General features: G+C 35.8%; 1 long non-coding RNA gene across 3 annotated transcripts in view; it reads right to left on the bottom strand.

The window, feature by feature from the left end:
* Positions 1-19,581, bottom strand: part of LOC149918442 (uncharacterized) — a 242,375-nt gene that overhangs the window by 89,424 nt on the left and 133,370 nt on the right. For all 3 annotated transcript variants that reach the window (XR_016465460.1, XR_016465461.1, XR_016465459.1), the window contains exon 2: positions 11,055-11,191. This is a non-coding gene — a long non-coding RNA (uncharacterized LOC149918442). The remainder of the gene's footprint in view (positions 1-11,054; positions 11,192-19,581) is intronic.

Here is a 19,581-nt window from a genome sequence, read left to right as displayed (position 1 = left end):
TCCAATGCCTTCAATTCTATTGAAGGCCAAAACATCAACATAACACCATGATTTTGTTTAAGCATTCTGCAAAATCTGAATTTCCACTGAACAAATCAGAAATTCGTATGTCTGAGAAGCACACGAGGAATCACCCAGACCCAGCCGCAACCAGATCAGGCTACTCAGAGCCTTCAATCTGGCCTTGAACACCTTCAGGAATTAGGCATCAATGCTTACTCTGGGGAATCTGTTCCAGTGCCTTACAACCTTCTGAGTGAAGAATTTCTTCCTAACATCTAAATTTAAATGGAGTATTATTTAGTGGAATTTATAATGACTATATTTGCTACTTAATTACCAAAACCCATTATTCACAAAAAGTAGAAGAGAAACAAAAAATGCAAAAAAGACTGAGGAAAAACAGTAGAATTACAGGTTCTGGGAACTCTGTACTTGTTGTGGGTCTTCCTGCTTTCAAATTTAACAGAACTAACACTGTGAGCATGTAAATAAGATACAAGCAAAATGCTCATCACTGTTATTACTCACACAGAATAGCAACATAAATATTATATCCTCATAAAAAAATATTCCTCTCACAGCACTTGAACTGCAGAATTCTAGGGAGAAAAATTGCATGTTTACTAGACACAACAGAACATACTGCTTTATAAGAAATCTTCATGCTTGTGCTATCCTAGGGAAATATTCTACTTGTTTAGGAGCTAAGCTGACACCCTGACTGACATTACAGGAGATGCTGATCTGACTAAGGACTTAACTACGTGCTACATAGTTTCAGTAGTGTTGAGTTCTTTCTGCTGGCTTCTGCACTTAACATTTCAAATCACTTGCACACAGGTGATTTCTTTTCCACAGAGGTGGTCTGAATAGCAGTCAGACTAGCATAGATGAGAAATCCTACAATCCAAAGATTATTTTAAACAATAAGAAAAAATGTAAATACACTATAAAAAGTGAAGTGCAAAGTCGCTAGGGCTGGTTTGCTGTCACCTTTATTCATAACAAAGGAGACAGCAACCAGCTGTTCCAGTAAGGCAGACTGCTTGAAAAAGCTCATTCCTGGCTTTGGAGCCCCCTCCTCCTGCTGTTGAGCTAGCAATTAAAAGTATGGGCTGGTAACAATCTGTGAAGGCTTCTCAAAGGCAGCCTACCTGCACTCTCTCCAGCCTCCTGTAATGCATGTGGTTTGTTTTTTCTCCCTCAATATCCCACCTCCACCCCTCAAGTTACAGACATACACTAATATTAGTAGGAAATTTACTGCCACAGGGTTGCGTAGAACACAAGAGTAATTATTTTGAAAAATGCAGTTTGGTCTCCTAATATTGCAAAGAGATGTTACAGGGAATGAAAGAACAAATTCCCTGCTGCAAGGGGAAATTCAAGAGCTATACACATCTATCATGGGAGAACCCTTGAAAAAGCTAAGAGAAAAACATTATGACTTTGAGTCAGGTTTGTGCATATTACAAATATTGTGAATGATCACCACTGTTTTAGAGAATTCTTTAAGAGTACGCATGCTCCTTCAGCTGTAGGATCAGTTTCTTCTCTATCTCTATCTGCTGTTGGTGGCATTACTTGGCACTTGAAGCATTTCTCCTAACTACAGAAAGGCCAAGATATTTTGAGAAGGATATTCTCGTCACACTTCCTCACCCATGAAACATTCTTGTTAGGGACTATAGAGCAGGGACATCTTCCTGCCAAATCATTTCTTACTGCAGATGAAAAAAACTGACAGGATGAACACACAAGAAAAAAATATTAATATCAGCTCTTCTGCAATAAGATACTTTTCTGCCTCCATGAACTGGTTCACCTGGCAAAACTTGTATGCTCACCCTACCTCCCTGAGCACACTGAGCAGAACTACTGCAGGTGTGGTAGCACAGAATACAGCAAACCAATGAGATAAGACTCTTGAATTGGGATCAAGTATCACATTACTTGACTTCAGTCAAACACTCATCCCCAGCTCCCCCTCTCCCTTATGTCCCAAGTCACTCAGAGCAAGAGGCAGAAGGAGTGCTTGAATATTAACAAAACTATTCATGTTCTCCTTTATTTCTTAAAATAGCCTGTAAATGAAACAAGTGGGCATCTACAAATTTGTAGCTTATTGAGGTAATGTCCTAACTATGCCTCATTACACAAAGAGTAAGTGTGAAATATTTCTGAGTTATTTTCAATTGATGAGAAAATAGTTTATATAACCTATGACTTATTTCAAATAAGCATGCTAGATGGTGCATCTCTTGGGAAAAAAAAGCATCACACCTTCCTAAAGCAGAGAATAAGGCTGGTCAGACTAAAGCTAGCCATTACAAATCACAAAGACAGTTTGCTTTATCAAATATCACATTTCCATTAAGCCACACTCATACACAGAAAGAGTTCACATTATAATTCAAGATGTGATCCTTCATTCCTCCTATACAACATTATTTCATTTCAGCATTTTTCATTCTGTTGGGCTCTATTTATTCCCATCTAACAGCTTAAGAAATTGAAATAACTGGAAAAAAACAGTATGCTAATAAGACACTAATGAATAGGGTCTTAAAGAATTATCCTTTAATGAAACTCTACCATTAAAAATATGACTTTATAGTTTATACCTATTATACCCAGAAGGGGAAAAAATAAAAATGGTCAATTCTAATGGATTACTCTGCATAAAACATCAGATCTCCAGGAAGAACTTGCAATAGATTAATAAAGTTAACAAGTTTCCTAGCATGACAAAGAGAATTATTAAAAGGATCTTAAGATCTGTGATGCTGAAAACCACTGCTCCTTAAATCATTATGTTATACTCTGATAAAATGAAGGCTTCACATGAAGTGTTTAATATCTTACTGACAAGTCTGACTAGGAAACTGCCAACACATTTTAAATAGGATATACAATAATATACTGTGATACCACTTGCTGATATGCAACAGCTTTCTATTTTAGTACAGAATACGTTTTAGAATTTCAATACAATGCTGTAAAGTATTATCTCATTTGCTATCCCTTTCCTATTTTTTGAATGTGAAGAACTCTAATGACAATCACATTCTGCTGAATTAAAAAAAAAAAAAAAAAAAAAAAAACCTGCCTATAAAATATGTAGATATTTATCACCTGTATTTCCATATAAGCCATTTTAAACACAGAAATCCTTTAGAAACAGAAATATAGAAATCCATTTTACATGGGCAGTTTCCTTACCTGTCCATAGGATATTAACGCTAGCACTAAAAAGCCTTTGAGGCAATAGGTTAAAAAGTTACTCCCAGAAATGATCTAGAGCAGTATTTCCTTGAGCTCTCTGCACAGGCAGTTCTTGCAGCAGCTTTCATGCAGTAGTAAGCCAGGGATCCCACATACCAGGCAGATCTGCTTGTTACCTGACCTCCTCTCACCTTTCTGTCAGTCCCTGAGGAGGTGAACAACTCTCCACTAACCGTTTTTACACATTGCCTATGCACTTTGAATACAGAAACCAAGAAAGCTGGGGTCAAGGCGTCAAGGGTAAGTTTAAATGGATTTTAAGAGCACCCGAAAAAGGCTAATACATGACAAGTACATATGTATTACAGAGAACCGCTGTGGATATATAGATTGGTCTGTACATGTAAAATAGCATTGTTTTTTCCCCCTGAACAGCCTGAGGATTTTTTAGTTTATTTTCACTGCTTTATAAAACAAAGCTCATGCAAAGCAGCATGTTTCTGGCAGACTCCATGCTTTGAAAAAAAAATTCCATGCCGTCAAAAAAAGGAGTTTCATAAACCAATTAGGACTGCTGTCAAAAACAGAGGCCCCACTTTTCCCCTTCAGCTTACTGGTGACCTCATTTTTCTGATCTCCTTGCTTGCAAGAAGGAAATTCATAACACCACCCCTTGTACAGTTGCTCCTGGCCAACAGAAGCAGATCAACCTTTGAAAACAAGTTGTATAAAATAAAAAATCTGATCAGGGAGTACCAGCACTGATACAAATTGCAATTGACTACCTCCTGTAACAGCATGTTTAAATCATTCATAAAACCATACTCAAATCACTTAGCAAAAAAAGTAGCTCTCTCAGTGTTCTTCAGAAATTCTTTGTTAAAAAAGAAAACTGGTAACTGAAATCCTCATTGTATTGCAAATCTATCCTCCCTTAAATTACTCTGCTTCTCATAGCTAACCATAGCCAGAGAGCAACAGAAAACGAAACAAAACAAACAAAACAAACAAAGAAACAAACAAAAAAACACACATACTTATCCAACCTTGTTTTTCATGGAAATTGAGACACTGAGTTGTAATAAAGCATTCAGAAGAATGAAACAAAATAATTTCACGTTAACCTGTTGAAGGGAAAACAATGCCTTCTACATTGCAAGCTTATGATAGCATTTAAATTCCACAGTGGGGATAATATTTTCTGTTTTTTCCTGTTCTGTTAGTATCATTTACAATCAGGTCATCTTGTCTATAATCTTGCAAAGCAAGAAAGTTACTTCTATTACAGTACTTCCTAGACTACGTGCTAAGATAATTTTTCTCTAATTGCATCCAAAAAGCAACAATGAACATTTGAAGATGAATTTAAATTCATACACAGGAAGGGAAATTTGATCACCAGTTTACAGAGGTAAGATGATGCTATATGCAGGCAGTTAAAAGCCAGAAGTTCTGATTTCAGTTTCTGCTCGTACAAAAAATACTCAAAATATATTTTATACAAAAGAATGAAGACATATCCACAATGCTATCTTTACCAGTTCCTCAGTCCAAGGCTACTCATCTGCAGCTCTAAAGTCTTGCACTCTGATACTTGAAATTGTTTTTTTTATCCAGTAGTTAAGGCAGAAAAAGAGAGCTTTACCTTAAAACAAATAGATGTGTGCTAAAACAAAGGAAATGTGCTACTTTATAAAACAGTAGTTAAGTTGACAGAGAAAAGACGTGCTGGACTGTTCACAGCTGTGCCAATTAATTATGCTATCTACACTTTAAAGCAAGTTCATTGTATTTTTTTCCTTCTTAAAAAAGTTTCTGTGGCTCTGAGTGCCAGTTTTTAAGTTGACTGACAAGTTGAGGCCTAGTGTCAAGCTAGGAAATATTTTGTTTTGTTACTGAGTTGGCTAGCTCTGTACTTTAATTAAAGTAGCATTAGGAAGTACTCCACAGCACTGGAATTCAATTATGTGTCCTTTTAATTGTTAGAATATCCCCATCTGGCATATTTTTGGCCTGGAACAACCAGCGCTCTCCCAAATGACTCTTGGGCATGATTCAGAAGCTGGCTAAGTCCAGAAGCTACTCCCAAAAGGCCATTCTGACAATATTTTATTTCTACAGGTTACAATTCTGGCACTAAGGCCAATATGGCTGCATCCCTAGGCTAGTCTTTGATAAATTTATCAACATAAGCATAAGCACAACATTCCAGGGCACAACTAAAACATCTCAGAGCCCAAGAAGCAAAAAAACCAAAACAAACAAACAAACAAACAAACAACAACAAAAAAAAAACTCAGATGCTGAAAGACTTAGGATTTTCTCACATGACTAAATCCTCAATATAACACATTTTATAACATTAACAACTTTGCTATTCATTAAAAGATTAAGCAGTAAGGGACAGAAGCCAGAATTTCAGACCTGCTCAACCACAAAAAGAACCTCAACTTTAGATTTGTTCCCATTTTTCATGTGCAGCATGAGAAAAACTATAAATACTTGGGAAAGTTGTATTCCATCCTACCTAGCAAAGAGGTGACCCTTCACAACTGTGGAAGAGACATTGATTAAAACTATAAAATGACAGCACAGTTTTCTTAGGATAGACGACAGAAGTAGACTAAGGGAAAGTCACTTTCCTTTCTAGGTAATTGCACGGATCAGAACTTTTGAAAGAAGGATTAGGAAATTGCTGTTTATTGACTTGAGTGCTTTATACTTCATTTCTTTATGTTCCTTAAAAAAAAAAAAAAAAAAAAAATTATTTATAACACCTAGGTTAACACCCTTTCCCCTCACCCCACAGACTTGATGGAGAAATAAAAATAACACTTTTTGATGCCACAACAGAATTAATTTTAGGTCCTTTTAGATATCTACCTCTAACCTTGACAGGAACTTTTTGCTCCAGTTTCAGGTTAATATTTAGTAATAAGAACTTTTTCATGAATGGAGTACTATTTTGGAATATAAGCCTTGATGCCTTACATACAAAGGTATGTAAATATGACACGATAGATTGTGGAGGCTCCTTTGAAGTTACAAGCATATATACATACATGAGTGTGTATATATATATGTATACTGTATATGTATGTATATATATATATAAGCAATAGATTTACCAGGTGTTGTTTCAACTAAAGAGCCCCATCTGTAATTCATACTTCTTTCTTCTGTTAATGTTTTCCACTAATACTTCCCCCAGACATTCCTTTCTGTGAAAGCAACAGACATGCCTACAATGTCTAAAGACTTCTACTGCTTCATTTTTGTTTGTCTAACTAACCAGCATTTTAGGTCACAATGAGATTTTTTTTTTTTTTTTTTTTTTTTCATATCACAATAAGCTTTATAATTAACATTGTGTGTTCCAGAGCATTGCAAGCTAATAAAAAAATTTCACATGTAAAGGAATAAAACTGTAAGAAGAAAGCCATCCATTTAAAAATTAAGAAAATGAGAAAATACACAGCTATAAGGCTAAGAAGCCAAAAGGTACAAGTTTCTTACATTTTACAGAAAATATCTCCTCAAAGAAAATCAAAACCAGCTGTATGCTTGTTGTTTTAAGGAAGTTGTTTTAAGGAAGTGTAGTAATACTTAACATATTTATAGACTCTATTAGTTGTGAAGGACTCAACTTTGAAAAGATGCTATATTTACACGATATTCCAGTTATAAGTATATGCAACATTGCCACACCGTTGAAGAAAGACTTGCAATAGAGATAGATAGCTCAGCTACAGGCAGCCATAGCACACTCATGAGACCCACAACATGAACTGCAAATATCTACTACACAGGATACGTAAGGCACCTTGGTTAAGACTGTGCTTCCTCCACATTTGTACAATAACAAGCCCCGTGTTCAGCAGGGACACAGTACTAGAGTCTCACTGCAGCAGCACAGTAGCGTAACAAAGTCAGTTCAATACAGAGTCACTTGAGAGCACATGAGAGTTAGGCTACAGGCAGCAGAAAAAGAGACAAAATTTTTCCTTCTATCCCCCATTGGTTTTCTTTAAGTTGATAATCTTAGTGTTTGATCCACCTACTGTTTCAGTAAAAGTAGCACAACACCACCTGTGAATCAACTCTAAAACTCCCTTCCAGGAATGAGAGTTTAGTTTATCCAATAAATAGTTAGAACATTAAACATTTGTACACAGCCGCAAAGAAAGACCTTACTTGTTAAACTTCTGCATGCACTTTGGTAAGATGGTTTAAGTCTAGCATATTAAACATCACATTTGTACTTGAAGTAAGTAGTGAGAAGTAGGTTCTATTACAAATTCAAACATATGACTAAAAAAAATGATACAGAAAATTGCAGGCTCAGACAAGAAATAGCTAAATTTTTCTCCTTTTCTCCTCTGCAGGGAGTCATATTTCCCTTGTAAGAGTTATTTCAGAGAATGCTTATAAATTGTACCAAGAAAGTGTTTTTTTTTTTCCAAGAATGTTGCAGTAGTGGGAACAATGAAGCGGTTAATTTTCAGTTAATACTGAATTTACCTACATCCACTGCCTCAAATGAGCTTCAGATTCTAATAATAGAAAAGGGTCATTTTTCACCATGCTCTTCTGCCCCACTACCATACACTTGATTCTTCAGCAAGTGTGCAAAATTCCTGTTGGTTGTTCCTGTTCAATGATTCTGCTGGACCTGCTGCAAGTGCTACATATTAATCTATGAACAAAGAGACTTGAATATTACACAATGATTAGTTATTTAAAGCACTATTTTATTGCACACTAGGTTTGCCTTCCTGAAGTACAAAAGTAAAACCATAAAACAAGAAAAAAGGGTAGATAACTGCCTCTTGCTCATGGCAGTGGCAGTCACTTGCCTCATGAACCTGCCCTGCCAGCACTACTGGAGTTCCAGGTACAGAGCATGAGATCAGCAGTCCAGGACTAACAGCATGAGGAAAAAAATGAAAGAGATATTACCACAGAGACTCAGTAAAACACTGTTTAAGCAAGTGGTTGCCATTCTGCAAAAAAAGTCCTATAGTACTACCAAGGGTGAATAATACAACAATATTTTGAGGAAAATAAGGGGATTTATTTCCCCCCCGAATAAACAGGGAGTCACTGCAGTAACAATTGTGTGAGAATGGTCAGGATCTTGCGTGAAACTCAACTGAAAAACTTTGACAAAGAAAGTACAAATTTCCAACAGATTGCACTTATATTGATTTCCGGGAGTTACATTATTGTTTTTGAATGTATCATGGAAATCATATGGACTATAAAGGAAAAAGATAGAAGGGAAAGAAAAACCTCCATTTTTGATGTGTTGATATAACTACCTTGCAAGTTATTTTTTCCTTTCAGGAGCCACTGAAAACAGATAAAAAGAACTGAAATAAAAATCCTAATGTATCCTAAAAGTATTATAAAACGAAGATTCTGACCCATACCACATTAAAGAAGTGATGAAGGTAGTCCAAGCTACCGTTTCACAGCAACAACACCTAAAGGATATTCACAGTATCACACCTAAGTCTAACTCAAATACTGGAAACACTATTCTAGAAACTAGTAATAAGCCTAGTTAATTTCAATTGCAATATATCATCAACTCATCCAGGACTGAGGGCATCTTTAGTCACCTTCAGTAAGCAGTCATGACTGAACAGCCAGTCATGTTCAACTCTGCCTGGATGCATATGACAAAATATTCATCTTTACTTCCAATTGAATTTCAAACAGCAAATGTTTTCTAAGTGTCTGGTTACCGCGCTTAACGTTTCTCTATACATGTAGAAAATTATTATTAAATTACACAATGACTGCAATATACACCTTGTTGATATCAGACAGCCACTTAATAGCAAAGAAACGTTATGGTATTACCATTACCAGTTGCCAGAGAACAGTAAGCTGACCAATATTATCAACTTGTTAGGCTACTGTATGTACTAAATAACTGTGGAAAAGTGGAAGCTAACTAAAAAGCAAAAAAGATTTTGATAGCTTACGTTAAAGAGCATGCTAGACAGTAAAAGTAAAGAAATTTTTCCTCATGTTCGTATGGAACTGCCTGTGTTCAGGTTGTGCCCTTTGCCCCTTGTTCTGTCAGTAGGCACCACCAAAAAAGAGCCTAATCCCATCCCCTTTACTCCCACTCTTGCATCGGATTACATCAGCCTCTCCACTATGTATGTATGAGATGGTTTTATGAGACACTGCTCTTCTCAGTATCGTTCCCTGCTACTTGAGGGTAAAGAAAAATACAACCTGTATACCAAAACTTTCTTCTTCCATTTGGGTTTTTTCCAGGAACTCCTTGCCACTTTTGTCTGGTTTTTTACTCTTAGGCATATACCAGTCTTGAACATGGATGAAGTGGTGCTTGGATGACAACAAACTCTCCTGGGGTCCCTTACTTTTCAATATTCTAACTCTAAGTAGGCCCTTGAAGAGGGTCTCCTGAACTCTAGGGCTGCAAACAGTGTACACGAGGTGTATTAATATAATAAGAAGTGTTATACCACTAGTAATTTACAGTTCAGGAATTCTTTCTGTCTCACCATTTCACTTGCCATTCCACCACACCTCCCTAAGCAACTACAGAGCATCTTAATATATTTTTTTGCTTCAAGGAAGAAAAGCATAAAGCATGAGCATCTTTAAGTTTAGGAAGAAGGTGGGTCTTTTTGTGTGTTTTTTGTTTTTGGTTTTTTTTTTCTTCTTTAGAAAGTAGAGCAGAAAATAACTACCTTTACGGACAATACAAATCAAGGGCAAAAAAAAAATCCTTAAGAAGAAAAAAAACCAATGTAAATAGAATTGTTCCAAATATACACTGATTAACAACTAGTCACTGCATGACTATATACCAAAAGAACAAATGCAACATACGTTACAAACTTAAAACATTATCATCTTTTAGTGCTCATGAATATGCATAGTACACAGATATCATTTCAAGTTTCTGAAGTTACCTGAGTATAATTGTGTTTCTAGGCAACAGCTACATTGGTGCTAGGGAGTGCTTCACAACCCAGGGAGCTCATATCAACACATCATATTGAGAACACATCTATGGCATTTCCAAAATATGATTAAATATAAAATAGGGACACAGCTCTTATGCTACAGCACTGAGGCTTAACTCCAGAAATATTTACTAGATAAAATCGCTACAACTACATATAAGCTATATCTCCCACTATTCAATACCCTGCTTCCTTTCCCTCCTAATGCCATGCAGATGATCTCTTCAGAGTTCTAAACAAACAAACAAAACACACTTCTACATACAAACAAGGACTACGTAAGTGCTAAAATAAATCTGAAAGTTTAATCATAGCATGGTTTGGGTTTGGATGATTTTAAAAGAAGAGACCTTTAAGATCATCTAGTTCCAATCCCCTACTAGAGGCAGGGACACCTCCTTCTAGACCAGGTTGCTCAAAGCCCCATCCAACCTGGCCTTGAACACCTCCATGGAGGAGACATCCACAGCTTCTTTGGGCAACCTGTTACACTGTCTCAGCATCTTCACAGTAAAGAATTTCTTCCTGAAATTTAGTCTAAATCTACTCTTTTCCTGTTAAAAGTGTTTCTGCTTGTCCTGTCATTAGATGTCCTTACAAAAGGCCGTTTCCATGCAGACATACACGTGATCTTAGACATCTAAATATGCTACAAAATGATACCCATATATCAATCTGTATGATCCATATAATTAATGTAACACCCTTTCCCTCAGAAACTCTCACTCATATTTTGCCAAATGTAATACAGATCTGACATCATCAACTAACTAAAAACACCACAGAGGAAATCAGTGAAAGAAAATGACTCACCTTACTATGGTATTTCTCTCATCTGCCTTTGTTTAATCTATGCCATTAAGAATTTGGTTATATAGGTTACAAGTCGTTTCTTCTTCTACGTTCAGTGATTCAGTCTCATTATCCATAGTAATATAGTTCTTTCATAGCTGTCAAAAGAAGTTTCAGTCAAAAGAACTTCAACCCTTACACATGTTAACTAAACATATTGAAAATAAGATCACATATTAATATAATTTCTTGCAAAATTATGCTTTACAAGAAGTTTAAGTTGGTAGTATTCCAAAGCAAATTCAGACACCCATTGTCTTATTTGACTTTCAGGAGATCAAATATACCCAACACATGGGTTCAACCTCTTGTAGGAGTCTAAGTATCTTCTGTACTTCATTGGATTTCATAGCAAAGATCTTCCATACCATTAGCTACGAGTTTCTTTCCATCTGTTTTCTTGCAAAAGCCTTGATTTACAGTTTCCTAAAAGCAGAAATTGTCTTTGTATTAAGAGATTCTTTGCATAATGTTATAGAAAAATAAAAAGATTGGGGGAGTGATCTCATTAAAAAAAAATAATAAAAATTAAAAACATTAAAAAAAAGTAGTTAATAAGTATTTGAAATGTTACGTCATTCCAGAATTACATAAACTTTTTTGTCATATGCAATGATGCAGTAGCTAAAAAGCATAATAGAACAGAGTTGGACCAGTTGTTTCTTTGCTGCATACCTCTGAACAAGCAGAAAACCTTAGTTCAGTTTCTGCTTCACCCGCCTTCCATCTCACTGTAAAATTACATGTATGTGATTGGTTGTGTTTTACAGGGGACCATAAAATCCACTCGCCATAGGTCTTCAGGCAGAACTGAAGCCTCACTCCACTAGCAAAACATTTCTCTCCATTAAAATAAAATGTATATACACTAGAGTCACAGTTGTCCTGCAAATCTACACAGCAGTCTAGGGACAGAATGTAAATACCTCTAAGCACATGCTCAAAATTGTCTTCAACTACTTAATATCCAGAAGGGTACCTAATTAGACTGGAGCACCTAAATGTAAGGGAGGTAAATCTGGATATGTTGCTTTCCAGTTGTAGTGCTTATAAAAGCAGGTGCACCTTTAAAGACAGTACACAATGATCTGTGTTGTGGTGTATTTGTAGCCTCAGCTTTTGGTATGCGCCAGTGTTGACCAACTCCATGTCAAGATACAGCAGCTTCTAAAGGACAGTCAGTTAACAGGAGGTCAGAAATGCAGAGGAAAAGATTGGAGACAAATGTTGTGAGACAAAGTCCCAAAGTGAAACAGGATAAAGAATACAGAAGGCAGTTCCGAAGAGAGAGTAAAGAAATGTATTACTTAGATCATTTGTAAGGACACAGTAAGAGAGTGGGACAAGACTTCTAGATTCAAACAGAAAGAAAAATTGCACACAAAGAATTTGAATAATGCTTTAGTAATTGGTACGCTGTCATAATAAAACACTTAAGTAATACGTGAAAGCAAGGATTAATATTTGATTTTAAAAGTTAATGTTAGGGGCCAGTACATTACAAAAATTTAGCTACTGCGCCCATAAATTTGCTATTTATTTATTGAGCAAAAAATCAGTCAGAATCATTATAATATCATTAATAGTTCTATGCAGTTTTGTACGACTCCCTGCAGTTTTGGAGCCTATACTAACACTTTAATTAGGTCTTTGAGCATGCTCAGCTTTCCCAGAGGCCATGGCATGTTTTGACATAGCCCCCTGCTCATTTTTTGATGATATCTTATATATATTTAATTACTTATAATATAAAATGTACCCAAATATGTATATTCTGTGTTTCTTTTATTTGGAAATCAAATTTTAAATTACAGACACTCTTAAGGAAGTTTAGTTCTTCAAACAGAAGCCCTTACCCAAATATTAGATGACCAGATTTCTTTTGATTCAAATGAGAAAGCTCTATTTGCCTCAAGCAAAGCTAACTGGCTTCAGAAACATTCTGATTCCAATATATCTCAGGCACACAATCTTTTTTAGTTTCAAACTCTTTCTTTCCTTTGCAATTCAAAGGCAGCTTTCTGTTTGACAGTACCTTGTGTACTCATTTTCCCATTCAAAATACATTTCCTTCTAGAAGGTGAGACTCTATGTTTCCTTCTATTTCTGGCAATCTTGATGTGGCTTTAGGAAGAAGAGAATTATGAAATTTTGGTTGGTTACACTGTTTAAGAATTGGTACAAAAGAAAACAGGATGGATCTCCCACCACATTGACTGGATCTGATGGGCCAAGATCCTCTTTTCATTGGAGTCAGGATTAATTGCTCCCAGAGATTTGGGGATGGACCCTATCAGAGTTACTCAACCTAAACTAATTTTTGTATCTATTTTTGTTGGTCTCTGCCATTCAAAAGTAAGATTCACTGACCATTGCTTTGATTATGATGATCCTTATAATATAAGGATGATTAAATTGAAAGCACTGCTGATAGCTTTGCTTTTCTTAATAGGTGCTGACAATGTCAGCTACATACTTATTTCAAAATATACTATTTCATAAGCTGCTAAAAATTTTTAATGTCTTGGTTCTGTTCTGACTTATCCATCAGCATTTCTTGTACGACACATCAAATGCTTCTCTTGGTATCACTGTAGCAGGAGTATACAAGGACATAAAAACATCAGACCTCGAGATTCTGAAGTTCAAGATGTGTAACAGAGTAGCCAAGCAGATAATTAATGCCCCAGGTTATGTTACACTTCCCAGCTGGAGTGAGTAGGTGGGTATGAGACAAGACAGTATGCGTAAATGAGCAAGAGTCCTTATTGAATAAGCATTCCTAAGTTTCCAGTATCCATTAAGAACACGAGAATCACATTTACGAAAGCAGGTATAGCAGTGAAAGAAAGATAATTTGTATTTCTGGTTACAATATTATGATTCTCATGCTATATAGTTTTAAACAATATAGAATTCACAATACTTTCCTTGGTTTTACTACATTTGCATTCTGTAGCAATAAAATCCATTTTTCACAGTATCTTAGATAATATCCACGTTTCCTAGGTGTCATTTCAGGATTTCTCCTGAAATCAATAATCCTGGCTTTTATGTCCATTCCTTTTATTACTCATTACAGCCTCAAGTCCCACAGCAACTTGAAACAGCCATTAACTTTCCCCCTGACACTCAAGTGCTAAATTTTTGAATCACTGAAGTGAGCCAACTCAAAGTGTGAATAGTTTATCCAGTAGTCTTCTGAGGACTGAAGTCAAAAGACTGCCCAGACACTGACTCCTTTGTCAGGCGGGACCAAATAAGTTCCATTTTGATATTAGACTGTACATTAATCAATTTATCTAAGTAATACCTAGTAAATTTATCCAAAAACATAAATGCTGTCTTTTACAGCAACAAATGTTTGATTTCAAGACATCATGCAGCTGTAACTTCTTCCATGTCTCTTGATTTTCAACTTGTGTGACAGAAACCACTGACAGTGTACTTATGCTTGTACATTTGGTACGTATCTTTATAGATTTTTTGCCAATATTCTAACTGCTAAATTTACTACCACTACACTTACAAATCTGTTTGAGTCAGAACTTCAGGCTCATATATATACACTTCTGACATGGCACCTGAGGAGAAGGCCCCTCAGACTTGATGGATTTTCTAGCGATAATATATCATAAAATTATACTTTCCCATATAAATATCTTCTATAAATAGTTATATAAGAACTGATAAACTAACAATATTTTTTTTTCACTTTTCACTTAATTTATACTAATACGAAACTTTTTCATGCTGAATTTACGAAGCTGTAATATTAACAATTCAAAAAAAATGAAGATGAGTAACACATTACACAATATTCATTGTCTATTTTCATTTTGTTTTTATTTTCCATTATGCTAAATATTTCTGCTACTTATCAATACAATAATTTTCTAACTCATCTAACTAGGTATTTCATGTAAAAATGCAAAAACCAACAGCATGACTTGACCTCTGTTTCATCTGGATTCATAAACATTCAGATTCCAATATATCTCAGACACACAGTCTTTTCTTGTCTGAAACTCTTTCTTTCCCTTGTGTTCTACCATTTTTTTATTTTTTTTCAAGTATAACACTCTGAAACACATATACATATTTTAATTTCAAAGCTTAAAAATGCTTTAATGCCTAAGCATTAAACATTAACCATCTTCTGATACTCATTCAGCACTTTTAAAACAAGTCAGTTACACATACAGCACAATTTTTTCCTCCCTTGCTTATGCTTTTCTCTTGAAGAGCACATCCACAGACCATCCCCTGAGAACACATGCAGAGTCTATATAAGTTACCTGATCTAAACCTCACATTCTCCGGGGAAAGAGGACAACAAGCTGAAAAGCTCAGCCATGGTTAAAACAGGTTTGGGTTTTTTTTTTCGGTTACTGCTGTATATAGCAATTACAGTACTGAAAGTGGTTCCTTATGTCCTGTTACAGAATAAGACCACTGTCATATCCAGAGAATTGCTCCTTAGGGCATGGATTGTCTTCAACCTTTTGTCTGGCACAATGGTGTCTCGATCCCTGATTGATTCTTTAAGTATTACTGTGATAGAAAGTACAAGGTTGTTTGAGAGACAAGTTCCTTTTAGACAGACACAATGACAGAGTTGAAAAAGCCCCACAAGAAAGCCTTTCTGCAGTCCTTCCTCAGTGCATCAAAAATAGTATCAGGAAGAGTTTGAGGTCAACAATTTTTTTTAGGATCCTCATTCACTGTAAGAAAATTACCTGCAGACATACATTCTATTGCCTGGAATCATCCCCTCTTCTACTCATGCTGGACAGCCTTAAATCTAAGTTATCTATTGTTTTAGAAGGACTAATTCCACACCACACTCCCAGAAACCAGATTTCTTTGCTGACATGTGTCCTCTCTTTATCTTCAGATGGCGGTTTCAAGAAGAACATATTATTAGCTTACACACATATATTCTGTGCCTTTTCTAATAGAAGCTTGTTTTTTTTTTGTTGTTGTTGTTCTATATAGATTCAGCACTTGCAAGTCTAGAAACCTAACCTACTAAGGACCCTCAAGGGATGTCTGTAGCCTTTTCAGATTTTTGGGTAGCAATTTGTGCCAGAAATGTCTCTTAATCCCTTAAAGAACCCCCTTAAACATTTGAACCTTTTTGCTGCTGACAAAACTTGGCACAAATTAGGTTAGGGTACTGCCAAGGCACAGACCTTTGCAGAATTGCTGGCTAAACATCACGATTTGCATTGAAATGAAAACACAGTTCCCTTTGATGTTACTGGCTCGGAAAGTTGCAACGCGGTAGGCATTCTTGTCAGTGCTCTCAGCAGACAGAGCCATCTTCTCTCTTCAATAGCTCTTTCCCTCTGTTAAGGCCCAACAGATAAGTACAGATGTTGCCAGAGTTGAACCAAGCCAGAGGACAGATAAAGGGATTTCATTCTTCAGCTTTCTCAAAGCTGCCTCTTTTGAAACAATAAATTAAATGAATAGGAAAAAAAAAAAAAAAAAAACCGGTAAGTCCTTTAAGATAACCCAGACCATCATCAAATTAGATCTTTGTCTTATGTAAATGCATTTTGGGTATTTGACTTGATGTATATCATGTTATTGCCTACAATATTTCTAATTCTCTACATAATATAGTCTCCTGTCCCTGCTGTGAAATACTGGAAAGGATACTACCTCTCACATCTTTAAAGCTCTGAGAATCTGGCTGAATTGTGCTTTTAGACGGAATTTTCAGCTAAAGGGTTTTTGGCCTTATTGTTGGGTTTATACAGACAGTTAACTGATTTGCTTACCAAGACTAACAAGCTTAAGGTCTACCACAGTTTGTGGATTCTGCAGCAATTATAATAAACATAGAGCATAAAAAATAGTATGGGTATCTCTACTGACAGGAGTTACCGAATTGGTGTTCGGCACAGCACACAGACTCATGAGACCTGCTAATACCAAGCCAATTGATGCTGATTACCCACAACACATGGGGGTATACCTGTAATACTACGGGGGACACTACTTTGGAGGACTATTAAGCATAGAAGTACGTTTACAAATTTGCAGGTGTTCTTAAACACCTCATAATTGCTTAACTTTAAAGTGATCTTTCTATTCTATTACTGACACAGCTGATGAATTATGTGTTGCTAATAAATACTTCAATCCTAAATTACTTTAAATCATATAAATGAAGCAATTTTTCCTTGTGACAGACTTAATATTCAGTTTTATGCCATGTATCATGCATCTTGGAGATCAGCAGAGGTCCTGAATCACTTTTCTTTCTGGGAAGAGAAAAATATTCAGGAAGTCTTTTTAGGGGTCTGCAGAAATGACTAAGCCACTTACAATAGACAGGCACCGCAGACACCAGGGCATGCTGGAACAAGAAAAGAGGAAGGAAGAAAAAGCTTCTCAGAAGCTAACAATAAAATCCAAACCTCATGCAAGTGCTTATTTCACATGTTCACATACAGAAAAGCAAAGGAGAATTCTGACCTGGAGTGTAAGCACCAAATTGTATTTTACTGTGAGTAGTGTACACAGGAATAATCAAAGACTCCAATATTATTACCACTGTGATAATAAGATTCCTCTTAAAGTCATCATTTTTCCCAAATCCTGCATCTAAAAATAGACTGTAGGGAGGCTGCACACACACGGTATTTTCTTAAGGAACACTTAAATACTACCTTTTGTGTTGTTAGCCATAATTATTCTGTTTATGTGTAAATATTAAAAATAAAGTTGAGCTGGCTAAACTGTGCTTTTTATCACACAAAACATTCATGATGTGCTGACAGACACAGGTATTTTTAAGGTTATTGTTCTCTACCTTGAAAAGGATTAATAGGATTTAGATCAGCCTAGAAACTGATTTATACTGCCACAGGAATAATGTGCTTTATAATGTTCTCTCTCTCTGCCTATCTAGTTCCTGGCCCACCTCATTTCTAGGCAATCACCTTGCCAATGAATTTTCTTCTCATAAAGTGCTCAAAATTATGGTTTTGAGCTGTTGTTTTTCTTTCACTTTCACCTAGGAGATCAGAATTACGCTATTTTCTAAATAAATTTATTAGAGTACCATAAAACTAGGTACCATTCAAATTAATTTGCTTCACAGTTTGATCAGTGCCCTGGAAGTTACAGGTTTCATAGCACTTTATAAGGTACATTTCACAGTGTGGTATCAGCACTGTATGAGATATATTTCACAGCTTTTTACCATGGCATTTCATGAAATATATTTGATAGCAGTTGATGTAGCCACTTTACCAGATAGCATGAATAGCATTTTAGCAGTAAACTTTTAGGGGACATTTCATGGTATACAGTAGCCTACAAATATAAATTCACAGAAATAGAGATACAAGAGGTGAAGAACAATACTAACCCTTATTATTCTGAAGAAAATAATTGCAAAACTCAACTTATTTCACAGCAGATTTTCATACAAGGAAATCTAATGTGGGATTTCAGGCATAGAGCTGCCTTCTCACAGGTGTCCTTCTAGTATAGTAATATCTGTATAAAGCATTATATTGCTATATATCCTCTCAGTGCATTCTCACTCTTAGTGTGTATTTTCTGCCTCCTGTTCTCAAAGATTAGTTCTAAGTGGCCTGACACAAGACACTCCTGTAGAAGTACGGTCTCTGTTCTGACTAATCTAAGTTACCAGTGTGCACTTCTGCAACATTCAAAGACTCTGCAGCCAGGCTCTCTCAACAAAATTGAAAAGTTAATTCAGATATTGTATGAACAAGTAGGGTACCAAAATTCAGAAGTGCTAGGTTGGAGCGGTAACCTAAACACAGTTTCCCTAGTAGCTGTAAAATGCCAAAAGGAAAGAAACTCAAAATTACAAACTTATTTTTCTCTGCTGCCATGGAAACAAAAGGAAAAAAATATATATATTTTTTCTTTTCCCCTGTACTTCTCACAGGCTCAGATTATTTACCAGGGTGATTAAGAATAGAATCATAATCACTCTATCAACACCTGCCATATCTGAAGAGGAAACAGAGAAGACAAAAGAAGTTATATTTGAAGAATTTTAAATGCGGCTAAGCAAGTTTGGAAAGGGTTTCTTTGGTCTAAAAATGCTAGGAGGACAGAAAAATGATCTAAAGTGTACAACTGAACAAAATCTTTATATGATTTATTAGGAGTATGGTTTAAAAACCCAACTTAGCAACATCTTTATAGTACAAAAAGACTCAACACTGAAGCCAGCTCATCTATAGCTACCTTCAGATAGAAAGCATACTGGAAGAGACATAACACCATAGCCCAGAACAGATGACATTGTTCTCCCCCACATTCTAAAACAGTGATCTGTGAGAACAACTATTTCTAGAAGTCCATCACCAAAGTCCCAGATAAGGTCTTTCTAAACTTGCATAGTAATCTCCACATAAAAAGAATAACCAGCAGAAAATATTTAGGTAAACATAAAGACAAAATGTATATAGGAAAGACAAATTTCAAAACA

Source organism: Phasianus colchicus, chromosome 3, assembly GCF_987193195.1.
Source record: "Phasianus colchicus chromosome 3, bPhaCol1.hap1.1, whole genome shotgun sequence".
Classification (NCBI taxonomy): domain Eukaryota; kingdom Metazoa; phylum Chordata; class Aves; order Galliformes; family Phasianidae; genus Phasianus; species Phasianus colchicus.
This window is presented reverse-complemented; position numbering and strand designations above follow the sequence as displayed.